This window comes from Nematolebias whitei, chromosome 9, assembly GCF_014905685.2.
Source record: "Nematolebias whitei isolate Nwh7 chromosome 9, NemWhi1, whole genome shotgun sequence".
Classification (NCBI taxonomy): domain Eukaryota; kingdom Metazoa; phylum Chordata; class Actinopteri; order Cyprinodontiformes; family Rivulidae; genus Nematolebias; species Nematolebias whitei.
In genome coordinates this window covers 46,743,701-46,757,159 of record NC_056506.1, presented here as the reverse complement: position 1 = coordinate 46,757,159, position 13,459 = coordinate 46,743,701, and positions in this window count along the sequence as shown.

Here is a 13,459-nt window from a genome sequence, read left to right as displayed (position 1 = left end):
AAAAAAAAAAAAACGCTTCACTTTGAGATTAAAAGTAATGAGGTGGCACCGTCAGATCTGTTTTTATTGCTTGTAGTTTTAATATTTTTTCTCGGATTGTTTTTTGTTTCCACAATTATGGTAGGTGTTTCTTCTGCTGCATCAGCATTTTGTTGTTACAAGGTGATGCAAGGTGAAGAGGAGAATTGGAAATGCAGTCTGTTCCTCCATCTGTCTGTCTTGTGAGCTGGATAACTCTTAAAATAAGTGAGGCGCCGACATCCATTTTGGTTTGTGGCTTCATCTAGGCATGAGAAAAGTCTATATCAAAATATGGGTTGCCACAAAAAAAATCAAAGATGGCCACAGCAATAGATATGTGTAATCTGACCACCACTAACATTTCAGGAAGCTAGTTTAGAGTTTGAGAATTGCGCTGCTGAAGGTGGCTGCATGTTGGAGCAGCTCTGTTACTTTTATTCTGGGATGTTGCTTTGGAAAACTTTAATTCCTCCTTTTTCTGGTTGCAAGTTGCCTTTTTTGGACGGTTATTTCCTCTGGTATCGGATGCTGTGCAGCTGGAAGGATTTTTACTGAAACCTTTTTGCTTTTGGATATTTGTTATGATGTGTAACCATGACAACAAGGTGGTTTTTACAACCGGGAGCAGCTGATTAGCATCTCAAAAGCTCAAATAATATCTCAGCTACAGCCCCAAATAACAGATGGGTTAAAAAGGAGGTGCCGTGGATGCATCCCCGTCTACTTAGCGGAGGTGCTTGAGTACCTGACCGCTGAGATCCTGGAGCTGCTGGCGGGAAACGCGAGTGGTGACTACAAGAAGACCAAGATCATCCCCCGACACCTGCTGTCTGTCCGCAGTTACGAGAAGCTCAACAAGTTGCTGGGAGGAGTGACCATCGCTCAGGGAGTTCTGCCCAAGATTCAGGTGGTCCTGCTGCCCAAGAAGACCGAGAACCCCACCAAGTCCAAGTAGAAGGATCAACATCTGCAAACAGTTTCTTCGGATCTCCTGTAAGACAAGTGTAACTCCTACCCATTTGGATATCTTGCATCAAAAACATCAAGCTTCACTTGCATCCCCGTTCAGTTCCAGTTCAGAAAAACACTCATCTAGAAAACTACAAACATTCACTCTTCATATTGTTCAGAGTTGGGGAACATCGGTGTACAGTTTGTGTTAAAAGAAGTCTTGGTAATCTTTTGAAGCTCCTTGTGTCGGTCAGCGTTTCTGGGTCCAAACCTCATAGAACCATGACTCGAGTTAATTGTCTGCAACAAGCTGATGGTTCATCATAAATATAACGGAGCTGAAGTTTTAAATTTCAAATAACATTCAAATCAGCTGGCAAACAGAACGACACATCCATAATCCCATCTATATCCATCGATAGAAATGATTTGATACCATCTGATTTTTAGATGTGACATCACTGTCAGGATAGCATTCAGTTTGTAGACACAAGCTGAAGGAGACCGATACGGTCAGTGTACCATTCGTTCAATACCTTCATATTACGAAGAGCTTTAAGGCCAAACGTCACGAAATCTGAAGCTGCTCCTCTAATGCTGTTTGTTCTTGGTGGGAGTTCACAGTAAAAACAATAAGTCTCTACTTTGTATGCAAATGCGCCGAAGTAAATATTTTCTAACTCGAGAACTGCACTCGAGGCGAACGAATTAAAAATGCAAAACAACCCAAACATCTCCTCAAAGATCACAGCTGTGGAGCTGCACACGCACAAGGGAGCGGGCTTCATTCGCTTACTTCAAAAGAAAAATTACACTTAACTGCTTTTTTAAAAGGTAATCGTTTAATTCCAGTTCAGCGATGGTTAAAAAATGGGTCACAAGCAGAACTTTTGGAAGAGTTTGTGTAATTGGCAGTTTGGTGGGTCAGTTGTTCAGTGAGTCGTTTAAAAGAGGAAAAAACACTGATCATTTAAACCAGGAAGAAAAAACGTCTTGTGTTTAAACAATCATATTTACAAATGTCTGAAAACAGGCGATCATTCAACCACCTGTGTTGGTCTGTCAGCAAAATATCTCGCGTATTAACAACATAAATTGCATTTCCTGTGAAAATGCATTGTAAATGCCTGAATGATTTTGCTGAAATTTGAGTACAAATTCTGAATCAGCCAAATAAAACAAAAGCAACAGAAAAGCTAAAATTAGAATAAAGAAGCATGAGAACACAAAAGCGCTAAAATTAGCAGCAAATCAGTTGAAAGAAGCTGAAAAGGCCAAAAAAAAAGATACAATTAGCAGAAAGAAACAAACTGAAATAAACAGAAAAGTAGCCAAAAAGTTTTTATGTAACCAAGAAAATCGATAAACTGCTGAAATTATCCAAAGAAGCTGAAATTAGGGAAAAGGAGCTAAAAGGAACTTAAAAGCTGAAAGAAGCACAACAAAGCTGACATTAGCAGGAAGAAATGGAAAGAGCAGCAGAAGAAATAAAATAAATGTAGAAAATGCCTAAAAATGAGCATAAAGAAGCTAAAAAGGTGCTGAAGGAGGCTAAAAATAGCAGAAAGAAACTGAAAAAAGCTGAAGCAGAACAAGTGATGATAAAAGCGGTAACATGTTGAACAAAGATTAATTTTCAATGAGGAAAATGTGGCTGAACATACAAAATATTTCAAAAAGTAAAAATGTCATCACACCAAAAGTCAAAGCAGGAACTTTGTTAACGAGCTGAACGTTTCAAGGAATGAATCGTTAAAATAAAACGAACTTTACGGAACGAGTTAAAAGCTGAAAAATTTAGACGAACATCAGATCTCATTAGTGTGAATGCTTTATAAACATTCACACAATTAACGGACGTAATCATTGTCAGTGCGTGACAACTTAATTCAAGATGGCAGCCACAACTAATTAACTTTAGCCAACACCAAAATAGCTAAAACTCAGCTACTGTATCACGTTAGGATATTCTCTGTAAACTTGACTGACAGATCAGCAACACACATTCTGAGCGCCAACAAATTGCACATAATTGTTGCTTAAATTGAGCTATGAACCATATAAAATTACAGCTGTCTGTTAGCAAAATATCTAATAAACCACAGGATGAATTTTAAAACTTTCAGAAAGTAATCCTTGGATGTTTGTCTAGATCTGATTATCTTTTGGTGTCAGTCAAATTCAAAATGGACGTCACAGCTAATCAGTCGTAGCCATAACAAAATGGCTATAGTTCAGTTGATTTAGCAAATATTAAGCTAAAATCTGATGGGGTAGTAGCTGAGAGTCATCCTCAATACATACCCTGAGCATGACATCTTGCACTGCATGATTGTGCATAAACATAAAATAATCCAAGTGAAAAACTCCTGCTTTTATTTATTTATATCATAATGGACTAAGTTATGGCAGAAAGCAATATTCTATTTAAATTAACTTAACAATAAAAAACTATTGTAAAAGTTCACTTGAAAGGAATAATGTGCAAATTCACAGATACAGCCCACGCAAAACATTTAAAACTGTATTCATATTAAAAAAAATGTAAAAAGTTCAGCATCAGACTGAATGTTGCTTTTGATAGTTTTAGAAGAAAATCATTTTAGAATCCACTTAAAAGTTAAACTACTTTAAATCTTTACAGAACTGTGACTGGGCTCAGAATGGATGGATGAATACTTTTACTGATCCGGGGGAAATTCAAAGAAATGTTTTTGAGAAACTAAGTCCCAGGAACCAACAAAGTCCACGCTCAATAATCCAGGTATACAATCCAATAATTTTCAGTCAGGTCATCTGGACAGTTTCTTTTTTTGTGTGTAAATCCCAGGAAATTCAGAGCAAGGTGACAGAATAATGTCTAATCTGGTGTCAGACGGTTCGAGGACACAACCTTTGGATTAGGATGTCCCTACAAACACATCAGTCTGCTGTAAAACAGTTGACGAGTTGCAGCAGAGGAGCTCGCTCCGATCAGCAGCGAGTCTTTGGCCGTCTCCAGAGAATGCTAATCACTCTTCTGTTAGATTTTTCTGTGACGCCTGCCATTAATCCTCACAGTCCTGCGTGATGGAGCCGCAGCACTCTTTGAACGTAATTAACTCCCATGATCGCTTTTGAACCTCGCAGAATTGAGTGCTCTGATCACCAGCCCATTGCGAGTATTTAATGGACCCACGAGTGTCAATTAATCTGGAGAAGCTTTTCATCGCACTTTCTTTTCATGTCCACTAACCCAGGTTTTTATTAAAATGCTTTTATTCTCAGCCTTTGACTTCTGAATGGAGCAGCATTATAAGGCTTTACAATAACCTCTTTTTATTAGTCTGTGGGTGATGGACCTCCATCACTTCCACCTCAGACCAGACTCTGCTTCTAGTTTGATTTGGCCTCTTTGGGATTTTATATAAAAACAAGAGGATTAAACTTTTATTAAAATCAGACTGCTTTTTATATTTGGGTTTTTGCACAAATGTTCCAAAGATTGCATTCTGCAATATTGCATTCGTTGTAGTCAGCCTCCCCACCATCACAGACATCTACACCTCCAGATGCAGGAAGAGGGCCACCTGCATCATGAAGGACCCCACTCACCCAGCACACACACTTTTTGCCCCGCTCCCCTCAGGAAGGAGGTTGAGGAGCATTAAGTGTAGAACCACTAGACTGAGGAACAGCTTCTACCCTGAAGCAGTTAGACTCATGAATATCTAACTAGAATAATCACTGTGAAATAAATCACTGTAATGCCACTTGATTGTTGACATGTGCTGCTGATTATCCATGCTGCTGATTAATTTCATGCTGCCGTGTTCATTCGTACTCATCTGCTCACACAGACTCGTGTTCGTGCTGCTGTTCGGCGTATTACTGTTTGCACTATTGGTGCTTAGCGTATTCTTAGTTCGTATCTTAGACCTTATTACTGTTTTTTTTTTTTTCAATTTATACTTTTGTTGGCTGTAACTGGGACCCTGTGTACACAATTTCGTCAATAAATAACCTTGACCTTGTTTCTTTTGACTAAAAGGATTCATGTAGCTTGTCACCGTTGGATGATTTTAAACAAAATAAGTGTAGCAATGTTCCAAAAAATAAAACCCAAGTTCCCAGATTGTATTAAAACTCGTTTTATTGGATGATGTTGAAATGGAAAAAAAAACCCATCCCGTTTCATCTCCATCTTCTACCACTTATCAGTGGACATGTCGCATAGGCAACAGGTCCAGGAGAGAAACCCAGACCTCCCTCTCCCCAGAGACGCACCTCCTCCTGGGGGACCCGAGGTGCTCCCAGGCCAGAGAAGAATCACAATCTTTTCAAGTTCTGGGGCTTCTGCAGGCCTTCCTACCAGTGGGATGTGCCTGGAAAACCCCTGGATGCATCCAGGAGGCATCCTAATCAGATGAAGCATCACAACTTTTGATGCGGCGGAGTAGTGGCTCTACTCCGAGTTCCCCCCGGATGACAGAGCTCCTCACCCTCTCCAAGGCTGAGCCCGGCCATGTTGCAAAGGAAGCTAATTTTGGCCTCTTGAGGTTTGGATCATGACCTTCCGAATGAGATCCTGGATACATGACCACAGGTGACGTTTAGATCATACACAGAGCAGTAAGTCAAGAGCTTTGCCTTTCAACTTAACTCTTCATTCACCCCAATTGACTGAAGCAACGCCCTCATTACTGAGGACGAGGCGCTGATTCGTCGATCCATCCTAACATTACTCAGGAACCACAACGTTCAGTCATGTCACCTGGACGTTTATTTATTTATTTATTTTCTGAGACGTTTCATCCTTCATTCAATGGACTTCTTCAATCTGAGGAGCCACCAAAAAAGAAACCGTCCAGTTGACCTGACAGAACATTGATGGATTTCTACCTGGATTATTGCGCATGGACTTTGGTGGTTTGAATTACTCAGGAACCCTTGAACTCCTCAACCTGAAGCAAAGACTCACCCTTTGCTAAAATAAACAAATAAAATACACTACTTCATTAGAAGGACCCCTTTTTAAAAGATTTATTTATGCTTTATAATTTGGTTATTCAAGAGTCTGATGTTTTATTGAGTGTTTATCAAACACTGTTCATCCGTTGAAGCCGTCTCACTTTCAGTTTGCTCTACTTTGATTCATTCAGTTAAATGTAGTTTATTACCAATTGCTCAGCTTTAAATATCTGCCAAAACAACAACGAAACCAAAATGTTTTGATTTTTTTCTTCACAAAAACAGTGTTGTGGTCGAAGGAGACTTTCAGTACATAAAATGTTGTTCGGAATAGAGGACTTGTTAAACTCTGTTTCCATCTTTTAGGCTTTTCTCTGTGACTTCCTGCTGTAAAGACCATTAGCATTGTTTCTGCGTGCTGCCTCGTCCCAACAGACGTGTGTTAATTACAAATATTTGGGCGGCTGAAAAAGCTCACGATCGCTTACGTCAGCTTTTCTGCTTCGTGCCTGCAAATGTTCTGAGAAGTCCAGGTGTATTTATGTTTTTGTGAGCTTCATCACAGCATCTGGTTAAAACATATTTTCACTGCACCCCGGGGAGTTTAAGATTGTCTTGTCTTGGTATTGGGCTCTGTGGTAAACGTTTCTTTAATTCAGCATCTCCAATGGGAAGCAAAAATGCTGCGAACGAGGCGCCACAACAGATTGTACTGAATCAAACTGCGTTGTAATTGATGTTTTTATTGGGTATAAACAATATAGTTTGTAATCTACGTGTAACGAAGCAAATTCAACAGTTTGATTTCTTTGATATGAGGATCGCTGACAGATTATTGTGCTAAACACGTGCTGTACGCGTGTATATACATCAAATACATCACCGTATGTTATCTTTAAAAACCTCTTGATCGTTTCCAGTGAGTTTGAGTCTTTTTGTGTTAAGAGGGAGAATCAGAAGACCATAAATTTCATGTATTTAACAGATAATTGATGAATATTCACCAAATCAGTCTTCCAGAGTTTGCCCAGCCTCTAATCAAAAAGCGTGGTGGGCATCACGACTTATTGATGCATAGCTAATAACGCGGTGATTAATTGCTCGGCGCCAGCTTGCATAAATGTGGCTGATTTTAAAGATGAGAAACATCACCCTTGTGCAAAGACCCTGTGTGGTGCTGTGATGCATTCAGGGCCAAAGAACGCCGTCGAGCCGTCACTCGTATAAAAAGCCGTCTAATTAGAGCGAAAAAGCTCGATGTCGGGTGTGCTAATGAGTGACGGTGTTAATTAGGTTTGTCCAGGCATACGGAGATTTGCTCTTTGGATTAGCAGAGCTGGGAAAGATGACAAGAAGAGTTGTTCTGCTGCGTCTTATTGTTTGATGGCGGAGTGTCTGATCTTCTTGGTGTTTGGTTCAGTAAGATTCAGTTAAAGGTCCGTCGGGTTTTGTAAAGGTCATGGTTTTGTTCCCCGTGACATTCGGGTGACTGTATGTGACGGGTTGACACCCGCTGCTCCCAGCCGAGAAGAAAAGACACCTAATTACTGACATCTTGTTCCTGCTAATACATCTCTGATTCAAATGAGGGTCAACAGTTTCCTCATCTGCATGAGCGCTAAACAAAGTAGCATTAAAATACCGAGACATGTCCGCTCAGCCAGGTAGCAGGAGCCGAGGAGACCTGCAGCTGCATGATGCTGCACGATGTCATTATCTAACACTGTGTGCTCGTTAAGACAGATAGTCCTGTGGGACTAGCAAACCCCCCCCCAGCCTCCCTCTTCTCCATCACTGGTTGATCCAGTATCGTTTCAGGCTAATATTAGCCACAGATACGGACACCTGCAGAGTGAGGACACGTCAAGAAATACATGGAAATCATCTGAACCCAGAAGTCCACATGCTGTGATGTTTGATCACTTCTCTTTCTAACTTGAAATATTTATTTTTAAGTCAGTCTTTAACTACCCCACTGTGAATATTGTTTAAATGCGTCTCTCTCCTTTTGTGTGAAATAACATTATGTAAAAAAAAAAAAAACATGTTCCAATTAATGCTGAAATACCTGTGCTGAACCGATGAGGGGTGAAAATAAATAAATACATTTGTACGCATCCTTTATGATTGTCTTTGTTGTCGACTGTTGTCATCACTCTTTGTTAAAATCAGGTCTCTCTTGTAAACGAGTCCCCGAGGCTCACTGGGATTAACGTGTACAAATAAAAAGGTTGGATGAATGATACGTTTGACAATACTAAGCACATAGAAAAAGAAATCAAGATATAACTAGAGAGAGGACCAGGAGCCAGAAGTCGAAGCCATAAAGGACCCCCCCCCACACACACACACACACACACACATACATACCAGTGGCTAGCTGCAGAACATTTTTAAGCCCCGCCCCTCCATGGAAACGAGAGAGGAAATAAGTGAGGAAATGGGAATTTTCTTAAATTGCGTAGTTCTTACTTTGCTGCTGTATGTTAAAGTATGTATTTTTTTAAAAGATACATTTAGTGTTAGTTATTTGAGCACTGACTCCAGCTGCACTCCACTCTTTGTGAATCTCCCCCACATTTTGGAATGGGTTTTGTTTCACCATCCTCTCCAGGGTACGGTTATCCCTATTACATGGACACTTTTCCTTCCCTTCACCTCTATGAATGTGCTTGGACACAGAGCTCTGTGTACAGCCAGCCTCTTTAGCAATGACCTTTTGTGTCTGGCCCTCCTTGTGCAAGGTGTCAATGGTCGTCTTTTGGACAACTGTCTTCCCCATGATTGTGTAGCTACAGAACTGGACTGAGACCATTTAAAGGCCTTTGCAGGTGTTTTGAGTTAATTAGCTGATTAGAGTGTGGCACCAGGTGTCGTCACTATTCAACCTTTTCACAATATTCTAATTTTTCGAGATACTGAATTTGTGGTTTTCATTATTTGTCAGTTATAATCATCAACATTAAAAGAAATAAACATTAGAAATATATCAGTCCGAGTGTAATGAATGAATATAATATACAAGTTTCCCTTTTTGAATGCAATTACTGAAATAAATCAATTTTTTGGCGATATTCTAAGTTTATGATCAGCATCTGTATAACACCTCTTAATGAAACCAAGATGATGAGCTACAACAACATTTAATTTCCCTTTGTGATTAATAAAGTATATTGAATTGAATTGAACTGTGTGCGATACATTTAGCTTCTCTTGTTTGTTTTTTAACGCACGGCCTGGTATCCAGCTAGCTGAACTCTATTTGAATTCTGGACCTTTTGAAACACCTTCTTTTAGATGTTCCTCATTCTAGTCCAGTTCTGAAGGGAGATTGTGTGTTTGCTTCTTATCTGTGCCTGCAGGATGACGGCAGGAGATGCTCCCACGTGACTCAAGAAAATTGTTTTTCAGCTGGTTTTCAAAAATAAATCTTAAAACGGCTCCTTTGGTGTTGAACTGCTCCCATTGGCTTTGACGCTTGTTATATTACTAATGGATGTAAATAACAGGTGTAGGTTTCATTACGGTTGATTTTAATGGGCTATTATGTTTTTTCATGAGTTTATTGATCAGAACTTTAGTTGTTTTGAACTTGCTTTGTAAATCAAGTTGATTTTGATTACAGTTAAATACTCTAGATTTTGTGTGTTAATCTGAGACAAACTTGAGTTGATCTTTAAAAAGTGCAGGTTTCTCCTGTTTCTGCCTTCTTAAATGACTCTTGCACACGAGCCTTTCTCTTGATCTATTTAGGCTTTGGATTAAAGACATAACTGTTTTATAAGAGGTCTGTTAGTCATTAAAACATGTCCAGTGTAATTTCACTCCAAGCTGCTGTGTCGGACAGGCCAGCTTGTCATAAGTGCAGGCTGTGTCTAATAGTTAAAGCTCTCTGAAGTCATCAGGTGAAACAAAATGTAGGCTCTTATTACCTGTTATTAGCACTTAATATGGAGTGTGTCTGCATTGTGAATTAAAGGTGACGGATCGCGTACTGCCTGAGGAGGTCAGCGGCGAAAGAAATGAAAATTTTCCATTAGAGATGTAACTATCCCATTATTGCAGGCTGTAATTATTTGGGCAACTTTATTTATTTTTTTCCTCTGTAGGTTCAGGTTATTTTATTACAGACATTAACCACCTCAAATTAAAGCTCAGACTCGACACTATAACGTCATTTACATGATTTTATTGTGCAATAAATGTGCCGAGGCAACGACTGTTAAGCCATCAGGGCGTGATGAGCATCATAAATATATTAATATAAAGATATTATCAGTGAGTGAACTGATGAAATAGATTTACACATATGAAATGACAATCAACACAATGTAAAATGATCCCAATATAGGTTTTTTTTTCCATTGAGTGTGGATAAAAAGCTGTTTGAGTGATAATTAAACGACTTATATTGGAAAAACAAGTCTGTACGAGTTCTATATTCTTAGTTTAGTTTGCACAGATCATAAAAAAATGCTAAATTTATCCAGAATGTGCAAACAATCACCTCGGAGCATATCTTTTTGCACTGCTGTTGCGTTTAGAAACTATAATAGTGACTTACACTTCTCAGTATACCTTCTCCTTTTACTTATTTGGAGTTAAAGATTAAAAGCGGCTTCAAAAAGGGCCTTCAAGTTCAAACGCTTCATATATCCTCGAGGAACATCCGTGTGATAGGCAAACACTCTCACTTGCTGTAATCAGCGTTTCCTGATATCAACAGTTTCTATCATCATTTTTGCCTCCTCCCAGCGGCTGTCGATCTCCCCTCCTAGGTGTGATTTATGTGTAGGTGTGTGTGCGTCCTTGCACGTTATCAGCACACCTGAAGGCATGCATATGTGTGCTGAAAGAGTGTTTACCCTTATCAGCTCGATTTAGAAAGCTCATGGGGGGAAAGAGAGTTGAGGAGGATTAGGTTTAGAAATGAGATGGAAAATAAATAAATGTGGTATTTGTGATGGAGATTTTGAATATAGGCAGATCTGGAAAAAGGAGAGATTAAATCTGCGTACAGACAGAAGATATTTACTTTGACGCTCTGTTTAAACAAAGCTACTCGGTGTTGAGTCACTTTTTATTAAGTATGCAGAAAAAGCAAACTGTTTTTAACTTTGACAGGTTAGAAAAAGTGCGGAAGTTTATTTTGCTTTAGCTTGACGCTACAATCAAGAAAAACATCAGAGGTGGTCATCTATATTTGATACTGTCCACCTTGTTTCCTGTACCCATGATGCTCTGCAACTATTGAAGCACAACTTCTGGTCCTTGAATCAGAATGTGATTCCAGGTTTACGCCACCCGTCCCTTCAGTTATCAAGGATTGATAGACAACCTATAAGCTTATTCAACAACTTTACCGTACTGTTAGGACTATAAGTCACATTTTTTTTGCATAAATTTGCAAGTCCTGTGATTTACAGCGAAGCAACATATTTTTTATTTTTTTTCTTATTTATAACCCCATTTCTGGCTGAGATCTGACGATTTCATTCATTTTGACATGGAAAATATTGAACACTACCATTTTCAGCCACTAGAGGGCCCTTGACTCATATGGCAAGCCAAGTGTCTCATTAATAGGTAAAAGTGGCTATTAATGAGACACTTGGCTTGCCATACCAAAGCCACCTTTGTCTTCTCATCAACCCCCTTAAGCTCATTCTCTGTCCATCTGTAGTCTGGCGTCGTGCTTCACGCCTAATCTGGTTCTTCTCAGCATCTCCTCGAGTTTCTTTGTAGTTTTTATTGTTTAAAAACGTTCAAGGTTTTACTCCAGCTGCTTGTGTCATTGATGGCTTCAACTCTTAAACTGGAACTCTTTTTTTTTTGTCTAATTGAAATCACAAAAACTTAAATATTCAATCTATTGACATTAGTTGAATCTATTAGTGTTGCTAAACATTTTGTAAAATAAAAATATAGAACTCTCTTAACATACAACTGCAAGTTTTTTGGTTAAAATCCTTTAAAAAATAAGCATAGAATAAATTGTAGTTGGACGTGAAAATTGGATTTTATTTGCCGAAATGCCGTTTAATGTCCTTAACTTTAATAAAATACTGTATTTAAAATGTGAATTTAAAGCCTTTTGCTGTAGAATCAAGTTATGAAGCACAAAACTCCAAAACATCAACAGTAGAGAATTCAGGGATAAGAAACTTTGTTTTTAAAGTTTTAACTCATAAGGGTTTTCTTGCAGGTGAGGTTTTATCAACTGTCAATTTTTTGGGGCATTGACTTCATCATATTTGTTGGTACTGAGGGGTGGTGTGCAGATAATTCTGATTTAATCCTGTATTTGTTAGAGCGTTTAAAAATACATGGGTGGAGAAATGATTTGAGTCCATTAATAGCTCAGACGTGCAGTTTTGTCTTCCTGTTAGCATCACAGTGAAACTGGTCTCTGGAGGCCTTCGTTCAGTCCTCTGGCCTCGTTTCAGCCTCCCCGTCTTACAGAAATGCACACACCCACACCGGCTGCTCACCGGCTGCTCTCATCTGCTGGCACGAGCGTGCACCAGCTCGTGGCCCTTCTGGGGGGGGCCCGGAGACTCGAGGGTGGAAGGCCAGGTTTGCTGGCAGTCCGTCATCCCTTCATACTGTTTGCTGTGCCGTCTTCTCCTCCTGTCAAGTCAAGGACTCTTCTATCAAAGCGTCTGCCGCGATCACTCTCTGAGCAGATAGCTAACAGATGTCAAAGTCGGTAAGCGGCATAAGGCTTCGGAGGGAGGGTGGGTGGGATTATACAGCATGTAAAGGGATTACAAGTAAACAGTTAGCTGCTGTGAAAACAGTGGCCTGCTCAGATTAGAGGGCTTTCTGTGAGCGTGTCACTCCTATGGAGTCAAATTTACATCGACAAGCTGTGGGGAGTGAGTAAATATGTGTTAACGCTACCGTTGCATCCCGGGTTAATCTGTTAAATCTAATCTGTTTTTACAGTTTTATCACAGGAGAAAGAGCATCCTGTTTAACTGACACCCATGTCTGGACTTTGTCCACGCGAGTCACTGGAAAAGACCATTTTCTTTGAGTGTCATACATTTTTGTTCTACCTTTTGTACAATTTGTGGTGTGGTCCTCTCCAAACTGCCAGAGGAATCTTTCCCAAATAAACTTTCGCCCAACGAAAAACTTTTCTAACAAAATCTTTTCCCCGTTGACACCTTTCCTCCCTGAAGTTTATTTTATTTTAAAACACAATTTCCTCCCTTCACAAATCTTTACCTTATGGAATTGTTTCCCTAATAGAATCATTCAACCATAGGAATCTTTCCCTAATAGACTCATTCAACCATATGAATCTTTTCCTGATAGAATCATTCAACCATATGAATCTTTCCCTAATAGAATCATTCAACCATATGAATCTTTTCCTGATAGAATCATTCAACCATAGGAATCTTTCCCTAATGGAATCTTTCAACCATAAGAATCTTTTCCTGATAGAATCATTCAACCATAGGAATCTTTTCCTGATAGAATCATTCAACCATAGGAATCTTTCCTTGAAAGAATCATTCAACCAAAG